The sequence below is a fragment of the Panthera onca genome, chromosome B1 (genome assembly GCF_046562875.1).
Source record: "Panthera onca isolate mPanOnc1 chromosome B1, mPanOnc1 haplotype 2, whole genome shotgun sequence".
In the NCBI taxonomy this organism is placed as follows: Eukaryota; Metazoa; Chordata; class Mammalia; order Carnivora; family Felidae; genus Panthera; species Panthera onca.
Genome location: NC_138342.1, coordinates 184162690 through 184176997, shown reverse-complemented (window position 1 = coordinate 184176997; position 14308 = coordinate 184162690). Strand labels below are relative to the sequence as shown.

The 14308-nt window shown below is 39.1% G+C and overlaps 1 long non-coding RNA gene across 1 annotated transcript in view; it reads right to left on the bottom strand.

Moving 5' to 3' along the window:
- The window catches only part of LOC144616098 (uncharacterized), a 42082-nt gene that overhangs the window by 424 nt on the left and 27350 nt on the right, over nucleotides 1–14308 (bottom strand). Inside the window, exon 3 of the long non-coding RNA XR_013555012.2 lies at nucleotides 2757–2919. This is a non-coding gene — a long non-coding RNA (uncharacterized LOC144616098). The remainder of the gene's footprint in view (nucleotides 1–2756; nucleotides 2920–14308) is intronic.

Genomic DNA, 14308 nt, shown 5'->3' with positions numbered 1-14308 from the left:
AATATTGTAGTGGTGAATTGGAGTGCTGTGTGACCTTCCCCAAGGGCTGGAGGTGTGAGGAGAGGAGATGGTCAGAGGTTCTCCAGAGAAGATAACATAGAAAATGAATTACAGCTCTGGATAAACTATATCTTCTTACGAGCCCAGTAGTCCAGTTTCTTAATATTACTAAGATTTAAAATCCTCCAAAATCAAATAAGTCAGTCAGAGAAAGGCAGATATCACATGTTTTTACTCTTATGTGGAACTTGAGAAACTTAACCGAAGACCATGGGGGAAGGGAAGGGGGGAAAAATAGTTTCACACAGAGAGGGGGGCCAACTTATAAGAGACTCTTAAATACAGAGAACAAATTGAGGGTTGATGGGGGGGCGGTGGGAGGGCGAGGAAAACAGGTGATGGGCATTGAGGAGGGCACTTGTTGGGATGAGCATTGGGTGTTGTATGTAAGCACTGAATCATGGGAGTCTACCCCTGAAACCAAGAGCACACTATATACACTGAATGTTAGCTAACTTGACAATAAAGTATATTGAAAAATAATTAGAATCAAATCAAATCAAATCCTCAAAAATTAGAGGTTGAAACCTGTTGTAGACATTGTCTGCTTTCATGGTCTCTAGAATGGACCCAGGGGAGACTTACGTTTTGACAATGTGACTCAGGCTCCTTGCAGGGAACGCAGAGGTTTTTCCCTTTCTTCTTTCATTCAACACAGATCAGTGTTTTTTGTTTTTTGTTTTGTTTTGTTTTTTTCTATTTTATATATTTAGGTTCCATATAATACTTAGTGATTTTTTTGTTTGGTTGAAAAAACAAAGAAGAAAGCTATTCATCTCTAAAAGGAGGTTTGGACTTCTCCCTTCATTTTATAGATGAAGAAATTTTCTGCGTTTTTCTGATGACAGGTATTTCTGGGAAGGACTTTGTTACTTCCCTGACTCAGAAGAATTCACAAGCACCGTAAAGCCACGGCTGTACTCTGTGTTCTCACGGACGCTGGCCCTTCACTTAGAATACTGCCTTAAAAAGCATCTACACCCAGTACAGACTATGCTCTGGGGTGGGCAAGTCTAAGACAAGCTGCAACCTTTCAAAGAGGATAAAAGAAGGAATTAGGCCTTCAGTCATAACAAGCCAACCCCGTCTCAGGGAGAAAATGACATAGGGTATTGTCTCCCTAACTTAACTCCTGGGGTGTTGGCATTGTTTGCAGTTTCTAGGCCTTTCTAATTATAGATGTGCTATGTAATATTGCCTCCACCTGCACCTATAACACTAACAATGTTCAGCACTTAACAGTATCAAAGACTTTCCCAGCTTGAACTAATTAATTCACACAATTCCAACCATCTGGGACAGATAGTATTATTACCCAGGTTTTACAGACACAGAAAACTTCAAAAGAGGTTTCTCCAAGGTCACATAGCAATTGGAATGGGCCAGGAGCATATTTTAGAGGTACTAGGTTTTTACATTCATTAGAAGGCGACAACATTGCACAGTTCGGATTTAGGGGTAATTTGATTTTTTTTTTCCTTCAGTGTGCTAAACAGATACTGCTTTGTTGGATACTAGCTCTCTCTGTGGTTCCTTTTGTAGCTTGTATCCCGAATGGAATGATTATACCCTTAGGAATTATCATACACGTCAAAATTCTTGGGAGTAGCAGGTAGTTTGGAGCTCTTAAAGGTAGCTAACATAAGCCAGCTGCTTTAACTCTCTTACTTTCTTCCTCTATTACACCTGCAGTATCTCTTTTCAGGTAAGTGATATTAGAACACAGAGCTCTTGAAATGTAAAATGAAACCCCAGAAAAAGTCGGTTATAAAGGCTTCTCTGTCCTCTCCTGGTAGCCAACCAACTAATTCAGATTCTTAGGAACTCACATATTCCTCAAAGAAGGTCCTTCAGAGAGAATACCAGCTAAAAAGCTAAAGACTAAAATCACTAGTTTTTAGAAAGATTAAAATAGCCCAGGTTTCCCTAGTTTTGAGAAAGTTAAATTTGAAACAACACGGGGAAACTCATCGGTGGAAAATCACCATGATGCCCTTGCAGTTTTGGGGCTGGTCTAATAGTTGTGGTTTGAAAGAGTATCATATCCTCCTGTATTTACTCATGGTGAAGTGGAAGGAAATCATATACTTGAAAATATAAATAAATAGTCAAAAGCTGAGAGACTTTTATAGAGGCAATGATTATGCAAGGTAAGCAATGTCAAATTAAAGTGGTATGTTCATAAGAGTTCCATGCTGTCTCGGACCAGTAGGACCAGAAAAGAAATTGTTCTGGAAGCTTTCAGGGTATGTAAGGAATTTGGTGAATATGGTTAAGAACTTTTCCTAAGTAGGGATCTTTTGAAACCCAGGGTTAAAGAACATCTGCATATGGTTTGTATATGATGAGTCAGCATGTAGTAGGATGTTCACAGAGGAACTTGGAATTTGGAAGGGCAGTGTGTTTTACGCTCAAGGCTGTTTTCAATATCAAGTTGTAGGTCTGGGCCACTTAATTTTTTTTTTTAAGTTTATTTATTTGTTTTGAAGGGGGGGCAGAGAGAGAGAGGGAGAGAGAGAGAGAATCCCAGGCAAGCTCTGAGCTGTCAGCAAGGAGCCCGACGCAGGGCTCAGCTCACGAACTGCGAGATCATGACCTGGGCCGAAATCAAGAGTGGGTTGCTTAACCGACGGAGCCACCCAGGCGCCCCAGGGCCACTTAATTTTTTAAAAGCTCCATAAATAGACCTGACTCACTCCAAACTTTCAAGATCCTTGGTGTCATTCCTCAATACTCTTCTCCGTTCACAGAAGTAGAGCAGTTTGATGTACTGGTTTCAGTTCAAGGATGATTTTCCAGGATGAACGTAACTGAGAAAAGCGCATGTGAGAAGTTCAGGTTCACGTTCTCCACAGTTGTCTGAAACAGAGTAAGAACACAGTATGCGGTGGTGATTACACTATGCACCTGGCTCTCAGGTGTGCTTCCCAAAGTCTTGACCAACTCCGGGGGGTCGGGTGCCCGAGGCAGGATGCTAAGACGGCTGGTAAACCCTCCATGCTCATTCCTCCACCTCGCAAGCCTGGATCGGACTTGCCAAGGGGCCACGGAGGCCAGCTGCTCCTCTCGTGGTTTTATAACTTAACAAAATACGAATCCCTGGAGCTCACTGATCACTTTAGTTTTTCGTAGGAAAACATTCACACCACATTTCTTTATACCATCTTTGCCATCATCCAAAACTTCCTGAAAGAGCCTATTTAGAGACTCAAACTTTTCCATGCTGGAGGCTGGCCCAGAGGGAATTTTTTTTTTTTTTTTTTTTTGTAAAGTGTGGAGCAGTCTGTTTGGCCATTTTCAGTTACTCTTTTTTTCCTATATCCATAAATAAAACCTGCCAAAACACAGTCTTCCATGCCAAGACGTGAAGAATACTTTCCGGGCTAGACAGTGCTTTAAAAGACAGCAATTTAAATATTTTAAAATAAATATTTATTCATTTTACCTAAAAAACATTTTGTTAAAATTTCCTGAAGTACCAGAAGGAAAACAGAAGGAGCCTTCTTCAGCATCAGGAGGGGATTGTGCACACTGGGTGATGGAGAAAGTTTCCAGCAGTGACAGGATCTGAGGGCACTCTTGTTAGCTTGTTTTTAGTGCTGGTGTTTACTGGCAGGAAAGGGGGTGCCAGGCCTGAGACTCTTCACAGAACTCAGGTTCTGTCATCTTGGTAAGACACTGTGACCACTGTCTCCAGAGCCGAGTACAGTTGAGGCCTCTCCTCCCTGCCTGCACAAAGTGGGCTCGAGCAGACACTGCCTCTAATGGCCCACAGACAGCTTTGTGGGTCTGTGCCTACTGCCTCCTGGGTGGGATCACACTGGCTTTGTTTACCCTGCAAAGTCACAGTGGCAAAAGCTGCCACCCAGAGTCGATGTTCTTCACAGATCAAATTCTAGGAGAATCCAAGCTTTTTCCTCTCCTGCCTCTGGCTCTTCCTCTGTAAGGGGACAGCCTGGTGAACTCCCTAGACGTTGGCCCAGGCCTTCACATTCCACATTTTCTGCCACAGCTGCTCAGTCTTTGGGAAGGCTCCATGCCTGGGCGTGGGGACAATTTCACTCACTAGGAGCTGGTGTCAGGGACTTAGTCCCTCTGGTAGTTTCTCTCTTGTACCTTCTCAGGTGCTGATTCACCGGTTCCTCCTCAGGTAATAATAAGGAAGGGCAGGAATGTCTTCCCTTCCTTCTCAGGTAATGGAAATGCCCTCCGAGCAACAGCTTTATTTATTTTGGTTCTAACGTTTTTGTCGGTAATTTCTGGACAGAAAGGAAGGAAGGGAGCCATGTCTGGATGCACCCCGCAAATCACATCACAGACACGGACACCTCCTTTTTCAGTGTTCCATATCACCTCTGTGCACACCAGCGTTCAATGTCAGAAGACCTTGTTTCAATATTTTCTATCCATTATCCTTTTGAAGTTTTGCTATCAAAGCTAAGCTGGAAATTGAATATCAAGTTTATTAAATCAAGTAGAATTTAAGGTCTTGTGATAGCTGTTCCTCTGTGTTCAGTTACAGCAGTTGTTACCAAAGGTTATGTATGAATAAGATAAGATAAGATAAGATAAGATAAGATAAGATAAGATAAGAAAAAGGAAGTACCTATAAAAGCACAAACAACGTAAATACAACATACATAGAAATAATCTTCTAGGCATTTAGTTTAAGGTCAGATTCATTACAGTCTCTTGAAAGGCATGCTTGTTCTCTAAATAAGTTTTCTTGGTCCAGGCTGTTGGATGCCCTATAACTGCCAAGGCAGCAAAATTCCCTGAAGGTTTCCAGCATCAGGTTTCCCTGGCACGGGTCCATTCAGTCTTCCAAAGCTGATTACTTTGCCATGGTGGCTACTGACTGTCCACTGTAAGCCATCCACACTCTTTACATAATGTTTCCAATGGTTGTACATTTGGATGGATACATACACAGGGCATACACTTGACTAAACATTTGGGTTTAATAATCCCTTATCCTGATGCTGATTAGATCCAAGTTCTACAACCCTTCAGCTGGATGGTTTGGTATAAGCAAGCCACTAGGAAGAAGATAGGCGTATTCATCTCTGTGGGCCTCTTCTATCAAAATTTTCATGTGACATTATGGTACAGTAATGATTGTTAACGATAGTTACCTTTAAAGAGAAGTATAAAGGGGGCGCCTGGGTGGCTCAGTCGGTTGAGCGGCCGACTTCGGCTCAGATCATGATCTCGAGGTCTGTGAGTTCGAGCCCCACGTCGGACTCTGTGCTGACAGCTCAGAGCCTGGAGCCTGGATCCTGGAGCCTGCCTCTGTTTCTGTGTCTCCCTCTCTCTCTGCCCCTCCCCCATTCACGCTCTGTCTCTCTCTGCCTTTCAAAAATGAATAAATGTTAAAAAAAATTAGAAAAAAAAATTTTTTAAAGAGCAGTATAAAGGATTAATTAAACATATATTTGATAAATGTGTTTTGAGTAACAGATATATTATTAGTTACCACAGCAAAATAATGAAAAATTAACCTATGCAGAGTTCATAGTTGAGTGCAATAACACAATAAAATAATTAGAATAAATTAGAATCAAAACACAATAAAATAATTAGACTGCCTTTGCACTTTGTCTTACAATAACAGTCTGTACAACATGCTATGGAACTTGCAAAGAATGAGCTACAAATCAGATCTGTATTGGGACCGTGAGTTGGATGGAATTAATACGCTGTTATTCACAAAGATTATGTAGCTACCAAAAATAAGCTAATATGATCGTGGGTCCATTAATAGGAGTATAAGTATAATATTTAGAATCAGAATAGTAGATATAGGTAGTGACACCTTTGGAATCAGCCAACTATATATGGAATATTGAGTTCAATTTGCTGCCGAAATTAAAAGGATAAATTAAAATAAGATTAAAATAAAATAAACCGTAAGCTGATTCAGAAGAAACTATCCACAGTGGACAAGATGAGTAATATATCGCTCAATTCGTATATCCAGAGAACTCTAGGAGAAGCATGTCCATAGTCAGCAAATATCTGAAGAAGTTTTATGAAAAGATGTGTTATATTGTATATTTTATACAAGACCTCAAGAGTAAATTAAATAACTTCATTAAAATACACGAGGGATGGAAACTGAAAATATGCTAATTTTGGCTAAACTTAGAAAGAGTACCCCAGAATCAGAGCTATATAAAAGATAAAATAATCTGCCTCTTGACTTCATAAGATTATCATCATGGGGTTTACTTAATTGAGGCTAGACCTTTTGCAGAGAATATTGCAAATGCAGCGAAACATTAGTTGGGAAGTTAAACCAAGTGACCTTTTTGGTCTCTCCCAAATCTTAGATTTTGTGATTTGGAGTTGTGCTTTTAATAATACACATTATTTCCAAGACATAACAAAGTAGATGAGTGTTCTTTTAATCTGTGCCTTTTGATTGTCTTATGACCAATGCATGACAGAAGTGGGTGATAAATGAATCACTTAGCAAGCGACAGTCTTAACGTACTGTATATACCAAGGTTTTGGTGGTTAATAAGGTCATTCTCTAGCACCCAGAGAATCTTATGATTCAAAACTGTGGAGGGGGGGGTGGGAAATGTACACCAAGATACAAACAAATGAAGTCAGCATGTTGATGTAGGGCAAAGGCTAAGTCAAGGCTGAGAGAGAAACAGCACCAAGAGGGGAAAATCAGGGCAAAAGGCATAAGAGAATCCTTCAGCAAGAACAGGAATACAGCTGACACTTGACCTGGTATTTACCAAGTGCCAGATGCTGTTCTTGGTGTTTCATTTCTGCTTACACATCGATCCTCCAAAAAACCTATCAATGGAGATTTATAATAATCATCCCCTTTTGATGAATGAAGAAACATACGCATAGAGAGGTTAAGTAATAATGCCTCAGACCACACAGCTGGTAGGCAATGAACTGGGATTTGAACCCAAGCATCCCTGCTCTGGAATTCACACACATAACACCTATATAAAGAGTCTCCAAGCTGAGGAGAAAGAAATAGATCATAGAGGAAGAAAGAAGCAAGGGCAAACATAAAAAAACAAAAACAAAAACAAAATTCCACAAAGCTAAGGAAAAATGAACTAGCAATTCCAATTCTTTAGATTCTACCTAAAAAAGAAAGGTAAATGACTATTATACAGGAATGTTTTATTTAAAACTGGAAAAAAAAAAAAGAGGGAAGATTTTCTGGGGCGCCTGCGTGGCTCAGTCTGTTGAGCGTCCGACTTCAGCTCAGGTCATGATATCACAGTTTGTGAATTCGAGCCCCGCATCGGACTCTGGGCTGACAGCTTGGAGCCCGCAGCCTGCTTTGGATTCTGTGTCTTCCTCTCTCTCTGCCCCTCCCCTGCTCATACTCTGCCTCTCTGTGTCTCTCAAAAATAAATAAATGTTAAAAAAATTTTTTTTCTAAAAGGGAAGATTTTTATAACAAAATTCTAATTCTTCTATGTTAGAATTATTTTAACAAATTCATTTTTAAATGTTTAGCCCCTTGTCAACTGTGACTCATGCATCTGACCTAACGCCCCAATGATTTAAGCCTGAAAGGATCCCCTTTGCAATTATCTACGGGAACAAAGGGAAGGAAGCACCTCTTTGAATCATCGTCTCTGTACCAAAGCCCAAACTCAGCCAGAATGAATGAAACTTCAGGCACCCTCAGATGCAGAGCAATTAGAAAAGATTATGTCTTTCATATGGATGGTGGTGGGGAGCAGTAGAAGAAATGTAAAATATCAAAATATATGCCACCCTGTAAGCCTTGATCGGCACCTGCCCGCCATGGGACAAAAGAATATAATGTTCAGTCCTTTCTCTGGATCCTGGATATTTCCCTCCCACAAATTTGATATAGTCAGTGTTGAGTGGGAAAAGAGCTTACAAAAATTCTTCACCATTTCTAATGTGCTGGCCTTGCAAAACTGTTTTATTTATTTATTTTTTAAAACATTTATTCATTTTTTTGAGAGCCAGAGAGTGAGCGAGCAGAGGAGGGGCATAGAGAGACACACACACGCAGAATCCGAAGCAGACTCCAAGCTCTGAGCTGTCAGCATAGAGCCTGATGTGGGGCTTGAACCCACGAACTGTGAGATCATGAACTGAGGCCAAGTCAGCGGATTAACTGACTGAGCCACCCAGGCATCCTGGCCTTGCAAACATTTTAAGCCATGCTGCTATGCAGATATTTTAGCTTCTCCCTTCTACCTACCTGGCAGGATATATCCTTGAACCTGAGGGTCAGATCTGACTGAATTCTATCTTTACTAGTTAGATTTGATGTGCTCCAAGTTAGTTTTACAGAATGCAGCATGGTATACCAACATGTTAACATTCATAGAGACATCACACAAATTTTACTTTGGTAGATGTAAACTTTCAAGCAATTTCTAAAAGTTTGTTAGTTGAAATCTTATGGGACCGTAATAAAACCCCACCTAGAGCCACTGCAACAATAAACAAATGAAGTCCAAAGTAAAAATTCAATTGTCACCTGCTAATTCGAGTCCAAATGTCCAGTCTGTGTTACATTATGAGTGAAGAGGGCAGAGGGATGGGAAGGGAGAGAGGTGGCCCACAGGGAAGTCTATGAAATATCTAAAGGCATCTGGGGGCCTTAAGCATGTGTCATTTATTTATACAACTTGTATTTTAGAATGTAGAAAACCATAAAATCTGTCTGAAAACTCTGAATGAGAGTCAAAGCTAAGAATTTGTGGTCAGTGGGGGCGCCATGTGGGAGAAGAGGGTGGGAAAGATTCCATTCCCTCCTCCTCCAGATTCTGAGTCACCAATTTAAAGCAATTAGAAGCAAGCATTACTCAACAGAAAGCATTGTGCATTAGGTATTCAATATTCTCCCCAAACACTCCCCTGGCACATGCTCACAATACTAAGGCTAAAGTGTACCATTACCATGTCACTTCCATAGTTTGCAAAGTCAGTTGTGGATCCTTCCGACTAGATTCATATTCAATACTTTTTCATTCTTTTCATCCTTCCAGAGCTACAAATTATTTAGCATGGAAATATATATTTCATAACATTAACCAGAGAGATTGGTTTTGTTTTCCTTTTTTTGAGGTGGAACATATATACAGTTAAATGTATACACTTTCACTGTGCAGCTTGGTGAATTTTCATTTGTATTCACGTGTGTAACAACCACCCAAATCAAGATACAATGTATTCCAGCACCCAAAAGCTCTGTTATGCCCCTTCCAATTACCACTCCCCAACCTCCAACATTCAACACAGTCCCTATTCTAACCTCTATCACCATAGTTTTGCTTATTCGTGAACATATAAAGTTGTATATGTATAAATATATAAACATGTATGTATGTGTATGTATACAAACATGTAGACATACATACATCTATAGAGAGAAACAATAGAGTAGGTACTTTTATGTCTGGCTATTTACAGTCAACATTTTGTCAGTGAGATTTACCCAATTTGTTCCATGCAAAGGTAGTCCTTTCCTTTTTATTGCTTGTAGTATATTTCATTATATGAAGATACCACAACTTACATACCTATTCTGTCGGTGAGCATTTGGTTTGTTTTCAGGTTGGGCTTATTATGAATATATCTGCTATGAATATTCTTGAGACATTGCTGGGTATGCCTTTTAGGGAGCAAAAACATGAATTTCTCTTCTGTGTGTACCTAGCAGATAAGGTGGGCATATGTTTTGCTGTAGTAAATCCTGACAATTTTTCAAAGTTGCATTTCTATTTAAATCTCCATCAGCCATGTATGAGCTTTCTACTTGCTCCATATTGTCACCAGGAGTTGGTATCATCAGATATTTTGTTTTGTTTTTGTTTCTTTTAAACGTTGGACATTCTGTTGGGTATGTAGTGGTGTCTCAATCCAGTCTTAATAGGGAATATTCTGGTGACTAAGAGGCTGATTTGCCTATTCAAGTGTTTTTCTCATTTTAAGGTTCAGATGTTTATCTTTCTCCTAAAGACTTTCTATATATACTCTAGCTATAAGATCTTTGTTGTATGTAAGGTCAGCAAATATTTCCTCCCAATTTATAACTTGACTTCTCACTCTCTTAGTGGTATTTCTTGATGAATAGTTCTTGAAGCAAACAAGTGAAAATCTTACCAATCTTGTTTTTGTGGTTAGTGTTTCTTATGACTAATTTAAGAAATTTTGCCTATAGCGAGAGGATGATGAATTTCTGATTAAGTACAAGAGATATAAAGGAGTATCCTATCATTCTGAAGTTATAGTGCTTCATTGTTTAGTGGTTATATTCTAAATTATAATAATTTATATGGAAAAATAAATGAGCTAATCAAGTATTTCCTTTGATTTTAGTTAGCTAAATGTTTAGAAATTATCTGACATTAAGGCCCCAGTGGCTCAGTTGGTTGAGTGTCCAACTTCAGCTCAGGTTGTGATCTCAAGGTTCTTGAGTTCCAGTCCCACATTGGGCTTGGTTGCTGTCAGCATGTCAGCATAGAGCCTGCTTCAGATACTCTGTCACCCTCTCTCTCTGCCCCTCACTCACTCATGCTCTCTCTCTCTCAAAAAAAATAATAAAACATTAAAAAAAGAAAGAAATTATCTGACATTATTGAAAATCACTTCCATGTCTATGCCAAAAAGATAAGAGAGAACAAGTGTAGGTGAGGATTTGGAGAAGAGGAGGTCCTCGTGCACTGTTGATGGGAATATAAACTGTCACGCCATCTGTAGAAAACAGTATGGACAGTCCTCAAAAATAAAAAAAAAATAGAACTACCATATGATCACACATTTCCACTTCTGGGTGTTTATCTAAAGAAAATGAAAACACTAATTCGAAAAGATATATGCACACCAATGTCAATTGCAGCATTATTTATAATAGTCAAGATACAGAAGCAACCTAAGTGTCCAATGATGAATGAATGGATAAAGAAAATGTGTCATGTATACACCATGGAATATTATTCAGCCATAAAAAGCGAAGGAAATTTTGCCATTTGCAGCAGCACGGATGGAACTTGAGGGCATCATCCAAGATGAAAGACGTCAGATGGAGAAAGAAAAATACTATATGATTTCACTTACATGTAGAATCTATAAAACAAAACAAAAACCTGAGCACATAGCACAGAGAACAGATTGGCGGTTTTCAGAGGCAGAGTGTGGTGGGTAGAGGAGGAGGAGAAAATGGGTTAAGGAGATCAAAGGACACAGATTTTAGTTATAAAATAGATAAGGCATGAGGATATAATGTACAGCATGGTCACTGTAGTTATAATACTGTGTTGCATGTTTGAAAGTTGCTGAGAGTAAATCTTAAAAGCTCTCATCACAAGAAAAAAATGTGTAACTGTGTCTGGTGATAGATGTTAACTAACTGATGGCAATCATCTTACAACACATACAAATATTAAACCATTAATGTTGCTTCACACCTGAATCTAATATAATGTTTTGTGTCAATTATGCCTCAATTGAGAAATGTTCAGAAAAAAAAAACGTTTACCAGAAGCTAGAAAAGAGTGTGATACCCAACATACAGAAATTTCCTGGATTCAACAGCCTTCTATACCATGGTCTTAATGATACAGTATTATATCGTGTGCGCACACGCAAAATAATATATTACAAATCAACTATGCACATGTGTTTTCCTTACCTTTATAATAAATTATATCAGGGGAATTTATTAAAAAATTAAAAGAACAGAAGGCCGTTTATACATCAGGCTTGAAGAAGTTTCTAAACCTCTCTGGGCTTCAGTTCCCTCTCTGGGAAAGGGGATGATAATAATACATATCTCATAAGATAGTTATGAAGAGTGAATGAATGAATGCACGTAAAGCACTTAGTGTGTGTCCAGTATATAGTAGACATAATTATGGCCATCATGGAACACCAAACTTGGGGTAGTTATCACTTTACCCAGTTTTAGATGAGGAAATGCCATGAGAGATGTTAAGCTTACATGACCTTAGCAGTAAAACTGGTCTGTAAGCCCCCCTTTGTATTTCATGGGCTTTTGATTCACCACGTGAAAATTATAAATTGTTTATTGTACACTGAGCACTGACAGATCTGAATTTGGGTAAAAATTAATGAGAAGTAAATACAAGGGATACCAAAACTTGTCAGGAAATAATTTGAATTATACTTTCGATGCAATTCAGTGTTAGGAGAAACATTTAAATGAATCATCATGCAGGGGCTGTCCTTTGCTTAACCAGATGAAGCATCTTCCATGTCAGTGCATGAGTCGTAACGAGTAGCCGAGTGCTGGGCATGGTGTTGATTTATGGCTCACGAGAAGATCTCAGAGAAGCTATTTGCCGAGACACGTTATCTTTAGATCCTGCTACATTTTAGACTTATAACATTTTGCTAATGTTTTCCATGGTCTGATTTCCAACTCATTGCACACTTTTACTTCTCCTTTGGAGTGTGAAGAGGTGTTCTCCAGCACAGCAATGAGGTGACTCATCGCTGATGGGACTGATGGGACAGTGATTCTCAAAGTGCGGTCCCCAGACCCAGCAGCAGTGTCCCCTAGGAACTCGTGTGAAATGCAGATTCTTAGCTAGCTTACCATCTAACTATGCGAGGTAAGTTGGCTTATTTATTCATACATTGAACATCGAATCTCCAGAAACCACGTCAAAAGTAACCGTTTTATTTGCAGCCGCTTCATTTCATTTGTTAATCTGCTTTTTGGGCGACATAACTGGTACACACCAAATTTTTTTTAAAAATGCAAAAGAGCGCACAAAGAAATCTCTCCCCTTTACTTTTGTGTCCTAGAGATGAATCATGATGAAGTTTATTTTGTATCTTTCCAGGGTTATTTAAACATACACTAGCAAATACACTACTATGTATTTAAACATACACTTGCTTTCTTTTCTACACAAAGTGTAGCATGTTCTATACTATGTGTCCAAATGTGGCCATCGTTAATAGCGCTCAATGCACACAGTTTCAACATTAAGTTTTGTGCTCTTTTTCCTGTGTTGTAAAAGAAGGTATGCTTTATAGAAACTTCTTAAAATAGGGATTGATTTTGCATTTGGATGCGTCCATTAAACAAATTCTGATGCTGTACACTAACAGTATGTTTTCTTTTTACTTGATTTTCAGATATCCCATTTAAATGATCAACTGTGTAGAATTATCACCATTACCAGGTATGATTTCCTGTACATCATGCCCAGAAAGCTCAGCCTTCTACAGATGTCAAGGTTTCATCATACAGAACTGATTTGATTTGATCAGGTTAAGATTTGAACCATGTGTTATTCATTCCATGATGCTGGAGTTTATTCCAAATTATGCTGGAGACCACTTGCTTTTAACTTCCTATTAAGAAGTATATTGGAACTCCATTTTGAATGTACTTTTATCCTGCTCTCCCATACCTGGCATAATGCCAATTCATTTTTTACTAAAAAATGCAACCACACTCTCCTTTATTCTTTTAGCGATATTGCAATCATGACATTTGATCTCTGCAAGCGATTATCTGGTCTCTTCATTTCTCCTTGTAATATTCTTAAAGGAGTTGAAACATTTAAAATAGCCCTCTGGTCGGCACCAAAACGTTCCCAGCTGTCTCAAAATATGAACCAAATTATTCCAAGGGACTTATCTCTTTAAAATAAAGCCCACAGGAATGGTTCTAAATTCCCGAACTTTGAATTCAAGGTCTGCAATAGTCTGCCTTTCCAGAGATATCTCCCCTAACTGAGCTCTCGGCTCAATAAAGATTATGTCCTTTTTAGATTCCTGAGGTTTTGTTTTTTTTTTTTAAGTTTATTTATTTATTTTGAGAGAGAGAGAGGGCTCGTCAGCAGTGGGAGGGGTGGGGGGAGAATCCTATGTGGGCTCAGGATAGTATGAAGCCCAACCGGGGTTCAGTCTCGAACCGGGATCATGACCTGCACTGAAATCAAGAGTCAGATAGTTAACTGACTGAGCCACCCAGGTGCCCCTAGTTAGGAGTTTTGGTGGTGTATTTCTCTTTCCCTGGCTTCATGAAGGCCATTCCCCATGCCTGTCTGTCGACCCATATTTCAAGGCTCCACCATATGACTGAAATGCCCCTGGATTCCTAACAATACTACTGTTTATTTGTAAGTGGGTATATTTTATCTTATTGAACTTTTTTTAATGTTTATTTATTTATTTTGAGAGAGAGAGAGAGAGAGAGTGCAAACAGGAGAGGGGCAGAGAGAGAGGGAGAGAGAGAATC